The sequence below is a fragment of the Microtus pennsylvanicus genome, chromosome 17, assembly GCF_037038515.1.
Source record: "Microtus pennsylvanicus isolate mMicPen1 chromosome 17, mMicPen1.hap1, whole genome shotgun sequence".
Taxonomy (NCBI): domain Eukaryota; kingdom Metazoa; phylum Chordata; class Mammalia; order Rodentia; family Cricetidae; genus Microtus; species Microtus pennsylvanicus.
In genome coordinates, this window is record NC_134595.1 from 41844731 (window position 1) to 41863586 (window position 18856).

The window sequence follows — 18856 nt, forward strand, 5'->3', positions numbered from 1 at the left end:
TTGGATAGATTCCTAGGTGTGGAATTTTTGGTTCATAGCATGATTTATGCTTCAAATTTAAAGAAACTATCAAATAGATTTTTTTTCAATAGCTGAGCCACAACCCCATAAGGGGTGTTCATGGAGTTCACCTGATGAATACTTAGGTTGGTGCCGTCATCTCTTTATCCCACTACCAATGTCCAATTTAGAAACCAGCATCTTTATCTTAGACTGTGGCCCTTATGATTGGCCAAGCAACTATTGTGCAAGCTTTTTAATCGGTCTTCCTCACTTTCATAAGAGACATTTCTTTGTAAAACACAAACCTCGTGAGATCATTCCCCCGTGAGGATTGCAGACAAACAAGAGGCTCCAGAGGACTCCCTTTGGTGCCATCTGCCCTGCCTCTGCTCCCTCCCTCTGCGCCTCACAAGTCCGTCATTCTCAGCTTCTCAAATCCTCCACTCACCGTGGATTGATTTGAATATGGGGAGAAAAGTGAGGCTATATTTTTGCCAAAATACACCGCTTATCATCCACAATTGTCACCGAACAAATACATATTAGATACCTGCTTGTTACAGAGAACGTGAAATAAAAAGTATTATTTTAAAATTCATTATAAGCATAGATAAGTCAGTCACTATGTGCCAATTATAAATAACAAGTTCTTAGAATTTTTAAGGTTAATTTCAACAGAATGAGATTGCAGAGTACAACAGAAATCATATACTCTGCATGAAAAACAAAATATTTCTTATATTAAGTCGGTATTTGTTGGGAAAAGCTTAAGAAGTTGCACTATTCACTGGAGTGTATGTATTATTGGCCAACATTATTATTTTATTCATTCACTAAATATTGATTAAACGTTTTCTGTGGGCCAGGTACTACCTCAAGCACTTATGATTCAAAATGTCCTGTTCTCATGAATATTCTTTCTAGAATAAAAAGACAAGCAATAAACCCAAATGAGAAAGCATTTTATTTTATGTATTGATTTTTGTTGTGCTGGGGATTGAACCCAGGGTCTTGCACACTCTAGGCAAGCTCTGGGCCGCTGAGCATCCTTAACCCAAGAGAGAATTTAAATGACCATGAGAGGGAGAGGGTGCACCAAACAGGCTGTGAGGCAATAAAAGCTTAGAGTGGACTGGAAGGGTGAGCAAAGTGCGCAGGAAGAGATGCATGAGCAAGGTGACATTTCGCAGAGATCTGAAGGAAGCGAGAGATTGTGCCATGGATCATTAGAGACAGCAGAGGTCTAGGATGCGTGGTGATTCGTTCTTAGAGCCACACACAAAGCAGTATGTGCTGAATGCTAATAACTCACTCCATCTCTACAGCCAAGACTGATGTGACATGACCTGATCAAGGATTTTCAGAGCAAGCAGAGAGCTCTCAGAAGTGAAGGGGAGAGCAAGCCTAGCTCTGTCACTGATGAGCGACGGCTTCTTAAAGTTTTTCCACATGAAGCTGCTTTTCACCTGAGACATTTTTTATAGGACCACACAGGTCTACAGGTATAGGAAGTCATGTAAGTCGAGTATTTACTGCTTCTACAGAACTTTAGTTTAAGCGAGACACAATTAGATGTACGTGTAATCTCAATACATGTATGGTGGCAAAGCCACTACAATTTCGAGATCAGCTGAGTCCCTAGAACAAATTTCAGGGTAGTCACGGCTACACAGAGAGACTCTGTCTCACAACACAAAAATAAGGGGGAAAAAGACATTTAAGACAATTTTTGATACAAAAATTTTTACTGCTTACTGAAGATAAAAGCAAGCTCTGAATACTAATGAGATGAAAGCGCTTGTTTTTACTTAATATTATGTCTTGGCTGAGTATTTGACAGGGCAGGATGCAGAGCATCTCCAAGGATTCCCAGAGTCAGTCAATATTTTGATTATGCAATCATCTGTGTTGAGAACACGGCTTTGCAAAAATGGAAGAAGTGTGTTTAGGGCCATTTCAGAAAGTGTTGGAAACTCTGTTCTAATCTCAAGCCAAAATCTATAGAATTATTTTTTTAATGATACTCAACTCAGTAATTCAGACAGCAATATTTAAAACCAAACATCTGAACCCAGTATAGCCCAAATATACGTTAATTTGACTTTTACATCCTGTGATAAGTATTCTTGGTGGCAGTCAACTTGACTACATTTGGAATTAACTAAAATTCAAAGATGGAAGACACACTTATGAGGGATTTTTGCTTAATTAGAAGTAGGTAGATCCACTTCTAATCCAGATCTTTGACTTAGGAAGACACATGCCTTTAATCTGGGCTATAGCTTCTGCTGGAAACCCATATGAGGGTATGGAAGAAGGAAGCTTTTGCTCTTTGCCTGTTACTCTGGACCAGTGGTTTTCAACCTTCCTAAAGCTGCAGCCCTTTAATACTTTCCCTCATGCTGTGGTGACAAAAACTATTTCTGTTGCTGCTTCCTAACTGCAATTTCACTATTGTGATGAATCTTAATGTAAATATCTGATATGTGACCCCTGTGAAAGAACGCCAAAGCAGTCTTGACATATAGGTTATGAACCGCTGCTCTAGAGAACCCTGACTAATATACATCCTGAGGAACTGTGGCATAAAAGTGCCGAAAAGTCTTTGTTTTTCTATCTTAATCATTATATTTCCATACAAGCAGAAAACTGCGCAGTGAAAACGCTGCAGGACACAACATGACAGTTTCAGCTCTAAGCTGAGGTTCCAGGTACGGTTGGCAGGTATAGACATGCGTGGTGCAAAGCACACATATGAATTCAGAAGCAAGGCTGCAGTGGGGCCGTGCAATGCAACATGGGTCATCACCGACAGCAAAACTTAGATTCGTTATGTTTTTGAATTTGAATTTTTGGGACCCTGCACATTTACAAACCCTTTACAGTTGCCAGGCTTTGCATAGCCTGTACAATTCACAGTCCACAGCGAGAAGCTATGGTTTGTGAACGCCAAAGTCACGTTGGCTACAGCTGACCCTGCAAGATGCTCGGAGCCCAGTCATTCCCCAACACTGGTTATTTTTGATACGGCCCATATGCTTCCTGAGGAAGGGAGAGTTTTAAAGCCCAAAACATCAACAAGGGCTGACTTGAATTATTTCAGGGAAGACAGAGCGACAGGAAGCGAGGAAGGGTTTACACGTGTCACAGCATCAAGAGGCAGTGACAAATGGATGAAGAGTGGGTGGCAACAACCAGGAACAGTTGCACTAAGTTCCCTGTGTGGATGAGAAAGCAGCGGGGGAAGGAGACAGGCAGGCGTGCCGGATGCCATTTAGGGCCCAACTGGCTGAGGTTCTCAAGTTCTCTGGTAATATTCACATTGGACACCAGCTCATTCGTATCTTGCTTGCCTTTCCAAACTAAAAGCTATTTCCTATGCTGTGAGACATGAGCAGTAAGATCCAGATGGTCAGGTGACAAACCCGTGTACCCTCAGAGTATTCAGTAAGTGTACAGTGCCTATAGCACCCTGGCAATCAGTCTTTTTGCAGTTCCTTATTTAAATGCACCCTTTCTAGACAAAAGCAGCAGTTCTCAATGTGTGAGTAAAGACACCTTTAGGGGTTGAACAACCCTTCACAGGGGTCACATATCAGATATTCCACGTGTCAGATATTTGTATATGACTCATAACAGTAACAAACCTGCAGTTGTGAAGTAGCAATGGAATAATTTTATGGTTGGAGATCATGGCAACACTGTATTAAAGGGTCACAGCATTAGGAAGGTGAGAACCACAGAAAAGAAGTAAGCTGGGGGTGTACCTCAGTGGCAGAGACTTGCCAGCATTTGCAAGGCTCTGGGTTTTATCTCCGGCGCAACTTTGAAATAAATAATAACATATAGACACAATTTCTAAAGCCAAGCACTGCTCAAATGTGTGATGGGAAACCGCCTTCCCATGTTCTTTTTCCATTAATTTCGCTAACATTCAAGGTCTTATTCTTTACCTATTTCACCAAGTTGCCAGTCCAAAGCCGGAAGACAGATAATAGCATGGGTATTTTTCTTCGTCTTCTATGTTAATTATTAAAATCTATCTTACAAAAAAAGAAAAAGTTTTAACTGTCTTCCTAGCTCCTCATCACTTGGTCCATTTCCCCAGAAATAATTACCTTTTGGAGCCACATTGGGTCTCGGTGATTACAGTATCAGAACTGTCAAGGTTCTGGTCCCCGCTAAGCCACATAGTATACTATTATCGTTCTCTTATGTGGCTTTAGTCAGTTGTTGATTTGTTGCAGATAACCAAATTTTCTAAGAGTTTTTGTTAATTCATTTCAACTTGAGTAAACTTTGTTTTTAATCCATTCAGGCGCTTCTCATGTGGGTCTGTCTCTCACCCCAGGAATGCGCATGTCAGAGACACATCTCCACAAAGCTCACTATACTGTCAGGTCCCATGAGGGCTGGTCTGGATCACCCTTCTCAACACAGGCACAATCCTGAGCACATGGAAGATGTTCCAAAGGTGTGTGTAGGAGAAAGGAAAGAGGACAAAGAAGAGAAGCATGAAAACAAAGCTCAGTGAGGGAGGGAACAAGAAGAAGGCAGAGACCAACTAGCCAACTCATCGTTGGTTATTTCCCATCTTACAATATAAGGAAATAAAGTCTTCCAAGTGTTTCGGCTAACTATGGCCACAGCACGGCTGATTAGCAAATGATTCTCAAATGTGCGCTTTGTGCATCTGTTCACTTGGCTCATGAGTTTGTGGGATGGCTAAACAGCCTTGCCTTGGTGGAAGACCTAGGAAGAGTACACGTTGGCTTTCCAAGTCTCTTCATTCTCCTTTGACCAGGAGCAGCGCAATCACTCTGTGAGAAATCAGAGTGCTGCACTCTGGGAGAGCTGCTACCCTCATCTCCACTCATGTTCTGTTGAAGTCACAAAGTCAAAACTAACATCACTGGGTGGGAAAGCAAGCTGCATCCACACTGGTGAGCAGTAGCTCAGAGTCACATAGCACAGGCTATGTGCATTTATTCTAATAAGGGGAATCTGAGAAGAACTTCAAACAATATTAGTTACCTACTTTTAGGCTTCTTGCTAGGCCATTTACACTTTCATTGGGTGTTGGCATGTGTGTGTGTGTGTGTGTCTGTGTGTCTGTGTGTCTGTGTGTCTGTGTGTGTGGCACATGTGAGCACACAGGGTGCCTATGAAAGCCAGAAGAAAGTGACTGATCCTCTGGAGCTGGAGTTACAGATGGCTGTGAGCCACTCAGTGTGGGTGCTGGGATATGAAATCTGATCTGTTGCCAGAGCAGCCAGTGCTCTTAACCACTGAGCCATCTCTCCAGCCCCACATAGAGTTTAAAAAAATCTATTATGATTTCCATCTGCTGAAAAACCACAGTAGTCAACAGCCCTCCTAATTGTTCTGACACAGACTGATAGATGTGAAATATCTTGCACCATCATTTTACACCAGTTAACACATCATCTCTATCCTTCATCTGTCTATCACACTAAAGCCATAAAAACAAACTTTGCCTAGCACAGTTTCCATGGAGATGTGTACCATGTTTACATTATCACCTCTATTGCTTTTTGTTCCTCCAGAACTACTTGATTCAAGCTGGGTTTCTGCAGTTTGAACATGATCGGTGGGATTGGCCATCTCACACTAAGAATGCAAACACTCAGTGTCTTTTATAATTGGATAAATTCATGAATAGCATATGCAATAGATTGCTTAAGAGAATTGGGACATCATAACATATACTCCAGAGTTCAGTGACAGTGAACAGGAGGATAGCTAAACCTTCTCAGCCTAGCAATCAGGCCCTTACAGAAGGTGGAGCATAGGCTTGGCTCAGTATAACAAACTTTTCTAGGCCTTGACTATCTATTTGAAGACAAGTAAACCAAATCTACAGAATTGGGGTCACTGTACACTGGGTCTATATTTGGATCACAAATCAGTCTTCCAACACTGACTTTGGTGCCCTTCACATGTGTATCATGTTTTATACCATGAAAGCTAATCGTCCTGGAGAATCTTAAGATTCAAACCATAGAAACAGAAACATTTCCAAGGAAAGCAATCTAACTTTCCCCTTCTGTAACTTAATAATGAACCAGTATGTGTCAAAGAAGAGCCAAGGTAGACGATCAAATGGTCTAAGTCAAGAGCTTATTTTTATGCCCAAGTCTGTTTCAGTTAGTTATTTCAACAAATTGTTATCCTATTTCAGACAATAAATTAAACATCATATATTATATGTATATATATAATATCTATGACACAATACAAGTTTAGCTAAAGTCACAGGCAGAAAGGAAATGGGAGCAATGTGTAATTTTTAGATCAGCTGAGCCTTTACTGTTCACAAGGGCAACAGTACTTTTCGTTACTATGTAAAGAAAGGCTTTATAAGCACCTTTTCTTTAATCCTAAAAGCACCCATAAAGATTATTTGAAGTTATCTTCATGGGAATCTCAGAAAACATCACTTGTAATAAAAAACCACTGCACTTATCAAAGGCATACACTGTTACTACCTAACTTTTTTAAGCAAACCTCTGTGGGTATGGCTAGCCTATCACAGTAGCAAGCAAAAGTTTGGTAGGCAGTGAATAAATTCACCCCTTTGACCAGAATAAGAAGAAAAGTTTGTTGAGCAGAGTGTAAGTACAGAGCAGGTTGGACAGCAACTAGGAAGGCAGGATCTGCAGAGGACAGGTCTCCATCTGAGAAAAATAGTTTTATAATATGGTTGAGCTGCTTTGTGTGCCGTTGACAGGGATGTGATTTGTGGCCATGCACAGTAGGACAATCCAGATCGGCCAAGGCACAATTCTGGGTGGGGTGGGGGCAGGGTAGTGCTGGGTACATGATTTCCAGTTGTGTGATCTTTGTCATACAAATAGAGACTTTGAAAAACAAGATCATACCCATAAAGGAAGTTCCGCTTGATCAAAGTTCTAACCTGGTAAAGGGGGCAGGTCACCAAGGGTTAAGATACCACTTCATGGTGTCAGGCCATAGCATTTCGAGATTCCTGACTGAGTCATAATTGTGAAAACACCCTGATGGAGACGGCATTAATTTTCTGCATCTGGTTGATGGCCTTGTTTGAACTATATTCTTGATATATTTTTCCATTAATATTTTAATGTTGCCTACCATTGCTTTTCACCTGCAAGTCAAGCTAGCAGATAATAAAATAACTGATGGACAGAGGGCATAATATAAAAGAAAACTATTTTCATGAATGCATGTGCTCTTATTTATGATTTGATATTAAATTCATTCCTCAACACATATTCCCATTAGTTAAGCACCACTATTTCCCATAATAATCTAAAATGTCAGTATTTCATGGTATCATGAGCATGATGCCTTCCAAGTACTCCATCACTTGAATAATTTGCCACTCTCTGCTGCATAGTACATTTCTGATGAAGCGATGTCTTTTGAGTTCCAAAGAGATAATTGAAAAACAAACCCTTGGAAGAAGATAACCGGTTCACAATAATAAAGCCACAAAATGTGTGTTTGTGCTGTCTTCTTTCCAGGCCTTTCACCTTAACATTGCACTAATGTTTGTTCTCACGACAGTCTTATCTGTCAGGCAGGAAGTGCACTCTCCATCTTCAGGATGAAATGGAAATACAGAACATCAAAGTATAGTTGTCAAACCTCCACAGTAAGTGCCAGAGGCAGAGTCCAGCTTCTCCTCTCACAGTAAATCCATTGTTCATTTCCAGAGTTAACATCATTTTCTTATTTTCCATGAAAGAAATGTAAGAAAGAAATGTCCTGAGTACTATATAACAGCAAAGTCAAGAAAGGAAATCGTAGAATGGAAAAAAAATCAGATCTGAAGGCAGCCATTCCCTTTCAACTACTTGGAGGTTATAGAGAAGCTTAAGGTAATGACGCCCGTGTTACCATTTACTCTAGAAGGGAAGTTATTAAAACCCGGAAGACTAGAATCTTGAAGTGATTCTATGGTCAAAATATATTGCAAAGAGTCATTCTACAAAGCGAAGCCATTTTAACATTAAAAGGTATGGTGCAGAAAACACTGTTGTGTTGAAATTTTCAGCAGAAAATTTTATTCAACAAATACAATTTGTTAGAAGGAGAGTTCATTGACTCCTTGTGATGGCCATTCTTGGTTGTCAGCTTGACTCTATCTGGGCGTAACTACAATCCAAAAACGGAGTGCACACATGTGATATGGATCTTGAGGTAGGAAGACAAGATGCCTTCAATTCGAATCTTGAGGTTGCAAAACACACACCTTTAATCTGGGCCACACATTCTGCTGGAAGTCTCTAGAAGAACAGGGGGGAAAGAAAGGGTCTGACAGTTCTTTGCCCTTGCCCTTGTCTTGTTGGCACAGCCATTTCTTCACTGGCAGTGAAGCTTATTTCTTTGGGATTCTAGCATAAACAGAAGGCCAGCTGGGACACCCAGCCTTGAGGGACTGAGCAGCTAACAACACAAACACACAGGAGTGGGGGATATTCATTCTGTAACTTCTGTGACTTTAGGGAACCCTGACTAATACATTCCTGTTAATATAATGGTCACTGTATAAAGACAAAGAAAGCATGATGATCACATGTTTCAGGAGGAAAATTGAGTGTGGAGTAAATCTGTACTCTTTGCACTGTTTGAAGTTTACAACTGAACAGATATTATTTGAGTCCTCGTACTTCATTCCTACCAAATACAAGCCAAGTTAGCCACCATTTGCTAACTTGTGTGTGTGTGGCCCCTGCCTTTACCTCTTCCAGGACTCACTGCACACTTGTTTTAGTTTAAACTACTTATGAGTGAGGAACATGAAGTCTACTTCTTTTCTAGACCCTGGGCACTTATTTGTAACCAATTCTTATTTGTTTAAAATGATGTCGGGAGTTCTGTGTTCTAAGGAAACATGTCTGTATCTCTTAATCCACATGCTTAGCAAACATTTACCTAGTGGACAAAGGTTCTGAGACTGAGCAATATATTTGGTTTGTTGAAATTAAAGCCTGGCTACAATGACTAATTTTCTACTTATTTATTTCAAATGCTAATATTTTATGTTTATACATATTGTAAAGGAATAATACGTTTAAAAAGTGATCAAGTGTGTCAAGCAAGGAGCAAAACACCCTCCTCCTTCAGATAAGGATGGCAAGGTCTGCTCCACTTGGATCAGCTTTCTCTCAACTAAGGCAACAACAGAAAAGCATTTTCATCTCTGATACAGAATACACTTGTATTTTATATTAACTTCTCTCTTTCCTTAGTTATTAACATCAATATTGAGTATAGGGAGATGAATTTTAATGGACTGAATTAAATAAAAGATAATCACTGTTCAATTGGGAAATAAATTGTTCACCATTTTCTCATATATCTTTAGGAGACTTCATAGAGTACAGTGGGGGTGGGATCTGAGATGCCCCATTGCTACATTGTTAGGAGATGGCCGACATACTTCAGGTGTCCGTCAGAATCTACAGGAAACAGCGGGTGATAAATGAGCCACAGAGAGGTGCCACTGTTAACACCGTCTGTGGAGCAGGCCTGTAGATCCTAAGGAAAGACTCTGTGAAAAGATCCAGGTCATGTGTACCAAAGGATGCACACAGAGAAACTGAAAAGCGCTGAACAACCGAAAGCAAGGATCAAGCTGCATGAATGGTGGGACTACCATCTTAGATTCACATGTTTTCTTGTGGAGTGTAAAAGATGAACAGCTAACTAATATAAGTTCCCATGGGCTGACAGCTATTAGCATTTCTTTTATACGCAAGGACTAGAATCTGAACTAATAAGGAGGCCCCAGGACTGTCTAGATTTCTCAATGAATTCACATTCAGTTGACTACTGGCCAATGAAGACCTATACAAAAGGTATTTGCAAAGTGGAGAATGATATGTACGTGTAACATAATAGCATCATTAGAATGTGGACAATTTAAAGGATGCTACATACAGCTCATCATCCAAACAAAAGGATTTATGAGACACAGCTGCCCAGCAGCCTAGCAGGCTTCCTCGTAGAGCAGAGAACTGAAGGTGATTTAGTCAACACCAGTGCTCAGAATGTGTCCCAAAGGGGAATACAGCTTCAGGAAACAGCCTGTGATGCATGACTTCTAGTCTTTCACAATACCTAATGTAACCTTCTAATTGATTCTGTCCCATTTTTATGTAGGTATTTGAGTAAAATGATAATGGCAAAGATGTTTTTTGTATAACCAACCACTTTCTTGGTTAGGTTTAAGGTTCACTCCACAAGATGAAATTCAAGTCTGCTACTGTAAACCTGACCAAGAACCTGTGGCCAGGGAGGTCAAAGACCCCAGTGAACCCATTACTTTATTTTACTAAATGAATATAGTATCAAATATCCTCCTAAATATTTACGTTTTATGTGCTTAGATTAGTATAGCACTTGAACCTCAACAGAGAGGCTTTTTTGAGAGCCATGGTTAATACAGAGACTCACAGCTCACAACTGGCTAAATTGCAGGGAATAATTGGTTGTTGAGTGCTCACCCCTAAGAAAGACACATGTAACATACACCCCAAAAGTCTCAGGGAACATTACAGGAGAGGAGGCAGAAAGGAGTTTAAGTCAGAGGTTGGGAAGTACTACTATGAAACAGCGTCTCCCAGATGTTGCACAGATGCTGTACCCACGAACTCAGTTATAGTTGCCCACATGATAGCTTCAAACTAATGAACCTTCCATCATGAATGAGAGAGAGGATCTTGAGGCTGCACACCAGTGGGAAAGGGAGGGTCATTTATCTTCAGGAGTGTGGTGTACATACACACACACACAGAGAGAGAGAGAGAGAGAGAAAGAGAGAGAGAGAGAATTGCCTATATTCCAATGGACACCCCTATGTCCAAGAATATATGCAGACCTCAAATTGAGCTCAATGGATGATAAATAACAAAGAAAAGAGGACAAGAAGTTGGGAGAGGATGTGAGGGGTATTGGAAAGAAGTTAGAAGAGAAAAGGGAAGAGTGGTGGATATGACCAAAATACATTTGTGTGTATGTAAGAAATTATCAAATAGGAAATATATTTTTAAAAGAGAAATATTGGCAAGGATCAGTATGGAGTTAGATAGTGTGACACTCAAAAATAGATAGGAATAAGTTATAGTGTCCTGTAGAACAGTGTGACTAATAAATATTGTTTTAATAGTGTGTTCTGTGTCTAGAACAACTAGAAGAAAAGGGCTCAAAGTCTCCAATCATAAAATAATGATAAGATAGAAACCACCATTCCAATTGGTTCCATACTCATCATATGTATGCACTGAAATATGTGTAGTAGTACATAACAGTAAAAAAGCTAATGATTCAAGGAATTTGAAATGTAACTACCCAGATTTGATAAGCACACACACATACCTGTATCAAATTATCACAGTGTATTCCATAAATACAGTTAAAATGATGATAACAAAAACTTAAAGCAGGAAGAGCAATTAGGGTTCCCTGACCTGTGGGAAGTCCAAGGACCGCCCACCTCTATCCAGGTCTAGTAAGGTGAACATCCAAACTGCCTAGGCTCCCCCAAAGCCAGTACGTGCAGTAGGATCAAAAGGGGGACTCGATCAGGGGAGGAGGAGGGAAATTGGAGGCGGTGGCGGGGAGGAGGCAGAAATTTTTAATAAATAAATAAATTTTAAAAAAGATCACAAAAAATAAAAAGAAAAATTTGAATGCTATATTGGCAAAGAAAAAATAAGAACTTTGACAAAAAAAACTTAAAGCACTCCTTTTTTAGCAATAAACGTAAGACTGAAATATATTTTTTGTATAGTTATGTGCTTTTTGCATGTGGGGGGAGGGGGACAAAAGTAGGCTTTTATTCCAAACCCTACAGGGACTAGACTACAGGCAATCTTTACATTTTCCAAGCACTATTCTATCTTGGGACAACTAGCTGTCAGGCATCAGAGGAATATGAATACTAACAGTGTGCATGCCTTCCAAGGCGTTTTCATTCTTAAAGTATCATCAATGGCCCCTATTCTGTAGCCAAACTTGCAATTTCTTGCAGAGACTTATCTCTGCAGGTGGTCTGAGTTTGATGTCCACAGTGGAACATTTGTGTGATTACACAGGCAAGTAACAGAAATGTGTCCTTAAGCAAAAGGGAAATTATTTATTTTTAAAGGAATTCAAAGGTTAAAAGAATCAATAGCATCAAAAGACTAAGATCTAGAAACCTGTAGTTATCTCAGAAAAAAACAAACAAACGAACAAAAACCTGTGTGTTTATTTCTCCATAAAGAATTCTGTCTAGCCATTCCTCCTGCCTGGTCTTCATGCTTTCAAGTTTCAAAGTCCTAAAGCAAAATACCCAGTACATCCAGGTTAGGCTGCGTGCCCAGTCCATCAAAATATAAGGAAGGGTGTCAAACCCTAAACCTCCATCTGTGAGTGCATACACAGGAACTTACCTCCCACCAGAACTCAGAATATAGGGGAGATATCTCTCAAAAAGAAGCCAAAACATTATGGGAACTGTGTACTGCCTTGTTAGGGAAGGGGCAGCCTGAGTTCTGTCCACACTCATAGTGCATTTGACGGCCCTAAGGTCTACTGTAATGTCAATCCTGGCTAGCTCAAAGACCAAATTTTTCTCTATGTACCTTCTCCAAAGTTGAGATGACTTGTACCACTCTGCCGTCCATTTTCATTGCTTATCAATCAAGGAACTAGCCAGAGTTTTACTCTCCAGAACATTCGTCTGTGGAAGGCTCTGGTCTTTCACTACAGACCAAGTGGCCTAGTTTCTGTTTGAGACCATTTTTTAAAAACCCAGATGATTTCAATGTACTAATGAGCTGTCATTATCTGAGAGCTGTTTTCCAATGTCCTGGTTTCTTCTTTGGATTGCCATTGTCCTCTCATGGCCTAAATATTTTTATACATAACAATGCCCTGGTGCTTGTAGCCTGGGTGTTTTAGTTTATTTTAAAGGCAAATCGTTAAGTCTTAATTTCTATCCCAGGGCTGAAGATAAATTGCAGGCTTACATTTAAAACAAATAGACTATGAAATTTAAGCAGTTATTTTAACTGATTAGAACATAAAAGATCAGCATATATAAGGCATTTTTTAGGTCTTGTTTGCAGGGCTTCGAAGTATCACACTTTAGAACCAAAGATTTTGCCTTTAACTTTAGAGTAATAAAGACTTTCCAAAGCCGGGCGGTGGTGGCGCACGCCTTTAATCCCAGCACTCGGGAGGCAGAGGCAGGCGGATCTCTGTGAGTTCGAGGCCAGCCTGGTCTACAAGAGCTAGTTCCAGGACAGGTACCAAAGCTACAGAGAAACCCTGTCTCAAAAAACAAAAAAAACAACAACAACAAAAAAGACTTTCCAACCCTGAAGGTTGAAGTAAGATTGTTGAGGACCACGCAGGAATGTGACTCACCTCTTGTCTTTTATTCAGGTTATGATTTCTTGAGGGGGCAGATCTGACTAACAGGTTTAACACTCGAGCACCAACCTGTTCCCTGGAGGCACTCATCTGTCATGGCGGCGTCTGCTAACCAGAGGAAAGTGACTATTAACAAGCAAGTCAATTGGCGACAACTTTCTAAAGACATACACAACACTGCAGAGCAAATTTGATTCACAGCTGATAGTTCCCAATCATACTGGTTTTTGAAATGATTATTACTTAGTCTGCTGCCATGAGCTGTCACGGTTCCACACTGGAGTGCATTTGTATTCCGGGGAAAGTGTTCGGAAGGGTTGGAAATCATGTGCAAGGTGAATAAAGGACTCAAGGAGCTTCTTATCCTGTAGTGTTTGCGTTTGTCCTTTCCCTCTCTCTCCTGGGAAAGCATTTATAGTGTCATTGTGGCTGTAACTAACAATCAAAATACATCAGGGACAAGAGCAAAACCACTGCTATTGTCTTTGGGAATGTATTAATGACATCTGACCGAGTCAATAAATTCCATATTCAGGAAAGTGTCTAAATGACTGTTAACTGCAGATGAGAGCATGTTTTATGCAATTGTCAAACAAATTCCCATTATTCTGGGTGAGGTATCCCAGACCCAGAAAGATAATGTTTATCTAAAGTTTAGATTGGCAGAAAATCTTCAAAAGCCACCTCCTACTTTCTCAAACAAATCTGTTTTTTAAAATGTATTTATTTCCTTTGTATGAATATATGTATGTGTGCATGTGAGTCCGTGGAGGTGAGAAGAGTGGGCCAGAGTTCCCAGAACTGGAGATACAGGAGATCATAATCCCCATGTGAGCATTGTGAACTAAAACCATGTCTTTACAAGAACAGAGAGTGCTCTTGATGGATGAACCATCTCCCCACCCAACCACCGTGTCCTATTATTTACTATTTTCCCACTAAAAGCTCATAGTGATATCATCTGAAATTTATTTTTTTTCATCCAGATAAAAGTATATTTTTAATCTCATGGTGTATATCAGAATCTGGACGGGAGTCTACTTTCTAATCAAGACACATCAGCATAATTAATCAGGGAAGGCATTATCTATAAAAATAAAACACTGGTATTGCTTTTGTCGTAACTGCACTACCAATGTTGGAGCGACTCTCTAATGGGAGCTCACCAAGGCCAGCTGGACTGGGACTGATGGAGCATGTGATCAAACCAGACTCTCTGAACATGGCGGTCAATGAGGGCTGACTGAGAAGCCAAGGACAATGGCACTGGGTTTTGATCCTACTGCATGTATTGGCTTTGTGGGAGCCTAGTCTGTTCGGATGCTCACCTTCCTAGACCTGGATGGAGGGGGAAGGACCTTGAACTTCCCACAGGGCAGGGAACACTGACTGCTCTTAGGACTGGAGAGGGAGGGGGAAGGGGTTGGGGGAAAGGGGAAGGAAATGGGTGGAGGTGGAAATTTTTAATAAAATTTTTAATAAATAAAAAAGAACAGGCTTCTAAGAGATAACTACAAAAGAAACAAAATAAAATATAATAAGAAAGAAAATATAATAAGATAAAACAAAAACTGTCACATCAGAGTTTGACAAGACAAGAAATGATTGGTTTGAAGGAAAAGAGACTAGAAGGCACAAGAATCAGAGAACCACTCAGTTGTACAATCAGAAAAAAAGAACACTAAACTGGAAGCCATAATAGATATACAGAAGATCTGGTACAGAGACTCGCAAAGGCCTTATGCATGCTTCTTCAGTCTCTGTGAGTTCATAGGAGCTTTGTTCATGTTGATTTAGGGGACCCTGCTTTCTTGGTGTGCTTCATCCCCTCTGGCTCTGACATTCTTTCTACCTCCTCTTGGAGCCCTGAGAGGAGGGATTTGACAGAGACGTCCCATTTGAGGCTGAGTGTTCCAAGGCCTCTCACTCTTCGCATCTTGTCTGACTGTGGAGCTCTGTATTTGTTCCCTCCTGCTGTAGAAGGAAAATTCTCTGATGATGTCTGAGCACAGCACTGATCATATTTGTCTTTCTGGGTCTGGGATAGCTCATTCAGGATGAATTTTTTTTTTGTTCCATCCATTTACCTGAAAGTTTCATGATACCCTTTTCTTCTCATCCATTTTTATTTCTTCTTTTTAAAACTCTAGTTTGAGTCAGATTTTTTTCTTTTATTTACTTTTTTAAATAAAATTTGTTTATTGTATGTGTTTTTCACATCATGTATCATAATTCAATTCATTCCCAGTCCCTTGGCATCTGCCCTCCACCCCTGTATACTCTCTCCCCAAATAAAACAAAATTAATGAGAAAAAAATAAAGAAAATAAAATGAAAAAAATTTAAAGGGAGGGAATTAAAAAATCTCATTATGGAAGCTGCAGTGCAACCCAACAAGTCACACCCACCATGTGCCCTTGTCCACACGTCTACACTTGAAAGTGCTTGTTGCAGAGCCATTGGTGTGGTTTGAGGCCCCTGGTCTCCACCACATGTTCACTGCAGAGCCCCCACCAGGACTCTTCCTGGACATCCCACGGGCACCCCATGTTGTGGAGATTCTGCAGCCTTGGGTCCCTTCACAAGCTCTAGCAGATTATAGATGGGGTGAATACTGGACAAGCCAAGACATAACCCTGGGTCTGCGCCTGGACAGCTGTAGGATTGGTCCACCAGATGGGAAATGGGGACAACTCTCCCGCGGTCACCTACACCTGTGCTAACCATGTTGCCTCTATTGTGCTCGCCTGGCAAGGTGCAGGGCCTGCTCTCCCAGTGTTGCAGCGGATGGGGGTCAGGTATAGTTCTCCCGCTCTCATGACCCCAGGGTCATCTCTCCCACCTGCCTCCAGCATTGATAGGGGAGGGCACTTCTCCCCTGCTCTTGTCACCCTGGTGACCCCCAGACACATGGGTAATGGGGACAGCTCTCCCATGGTCACAGTTCCAGGACTGGCTCTCCCACACCTTCCCTCCATTGGGCTGCCCTTGTGAGGTGCAGGGCCCGCTCTTTCGGGTGTTGCCTCTGAGAGAGATTAGAGATCGCTCTCCTGCTCTTATAGCCACAGGTCCAGCTCTCCCACCTGCCCACGTTGAGCATGATTTTTTTAATTGAAACATTTATTTTGTTGATTTTTTTTTTTGGTTTCCTTACATATTCTAGACATCAACCCTTTGTCAGATTCTTTGTTAGTTAAGCTCTTTTCCCCGTTATTTAGGCTTTCTCTTTACTTAGGTAATATGCTCCTGTACAGAAACTTTTTAGTTTCATGAGATTCCATTATTAGCTTTCAATCTTAATGCCTGTGCTATGGGAGTCCTTAGTATAAAAAGTTAGTAAAATTCATCTCTTAGAAACTCTTTTTTTCAATTAGCATATGTTAAATAAAATAATCAGTCCCTTTATTCCATTTCCTTTAATTAAAAAAGTTATCACATGTTTTTATTTTGTAGGTCTGAAAGTGTGTGTGTGTGTGTGTAAGAGATAGAGAGAGAGAGAGAGAGAGAGAGAGAGAGAGAGAGAGAGAGAGAGAGAGAGAGAGAGAGAACGCACACAAGCATGCATAGAGGTTTTAAGAGTGCCATAGTACATATGTGGAGGTAAAGAAGAACTCAAAGAAGTCAGTTTCTTCATTCTGTCATATGAGTCCCAGTATCAATCTCAGGTTTAATCCCTATGACACTTTCATGCATGTTCATAACGTATTTTGATTATATCCATCTCCAGTCCTCTGATTTGTTACTTCCCACTGGTCTTCTCAACTTTCCAAATAACAATCCTTTTGTTATACATCATTTTTTTTTAAAATCTAGATTATGCATACTAGTGAAAACATTCAGTGTTTGTCCTTTCCACACCTTAAAAATTCTAGTCCCAACTGATTAACCCTCTGAAGAGGAGGTTCAGATCCCTAAGTGATAGTATATTTTGGAGATAATGTGTTTTGATCAAAAAATTCTCATAGACTAGATTTCATTTGCCATAATGCAATGAGAAAGAGAAACAGAGAGAAGGAAAGAGAAATCACGTTTGAATTTATTGTTTATGTTTTCTATTAATTTGGAACTCGAGAAGACAACATGGAAACCATCAGAGCCACAAAGGATCAGGGGAATCCACAGGACACCCATATCTGGATTGTAATTTTCTAATTATGTAATTTAAATATATAATTCAATTAAGTAATTTAATCATGAATATAGTGCATACCAAGTGCCTAGTAATGTTGTGAGATATTTACTTACAAAATCTTACTGACATTGCACAACAGCAAAGAAAAATACTATATGAGTTTTTGAAAGTAAAAGATGTAAAAAAAAAAAAGAAAGTAAAAGATGTCTTTCTGGTGTCATAAGGTAATTGAAAACTTAAGCTCAGTCCTGTGACAGGCTAGAGGTTGTTTTTTCAGCCATTACATTTACTTATAAGCCAACCGGTATTGATGTAACCTCCAAGTTACTTAATTCTGATATCAATTATTGTTATGAACTTTTATTATTCTTCTTGCTTTCCCCAGTTATCAAAGAAAATCTTGGTGCTGATTAAGAACGCTGTGTTCTATTCTTTTGCTGACTTAATTTCCTGAGTAGGTAGACGGCAGCATTATTTTCAGGACAAAGAATAGCTTTATCATCTTGAAAAGCTTGGTGCTACACCGTGAGTTAAGGGTGTGTTATTTTAGAAATGAATCACACATAATCAGATGCCACTGTGGCACTGGAGAGGGAATACAGCTGTGTATGACTCTGAGCTGGTTCTCCATACAAGAACACCATCTGCTTTCTGCTGCTTTGGATGGAGTTTTCATTTCAGCCTGTGAATCACTATGGGGGGGGGTGCATATTGCTTTATCTTCTATTCTCTTCTGGGCTAATGATAGCTCAGTAACGAGACCACGTTGTGACGTAAAAGATACTCATAAAAGGTATCAGCTAGATCCTAGACTTGGTTAACCTGGTAAGACTAACCATTTGACTCTTCCATCCAGTCCAGTTAGTTTGGGGCTCAGTTTAAAGGACATGTGAATGGTTCCCCTTGGTCAAGGTTGGTTAGATTTATTTAAGAATCTCAGGCAAAAGGCTAGAATCTTCTTAAGAAAAACCAGTGTCACTCAGAATATCAGGAAGCTTCCGGAAACATATAATGTTTTGCAGCATATTCTACTTCCTGTGTGCTAATTCCCTATAGACAAAATGAAATGAACATGGCTATCTGTGATGCTTGATTAATAAGTGCAAAAAAGAACCTCTTAGAAGAGTGTTCTGTTCAAGAAGGTTGTGATGTCATAAGTAATTGAACATTGTTATTAGTCACCAGTTACATTATTCCTGTGGTGGTTAGTAGTGACTAACAGACCATGTAGATAAATCTCTGGGTGTGGATTAGCTTCACTCCAAGTGTGGCCATCCATCCTAAAAGTGGTGAC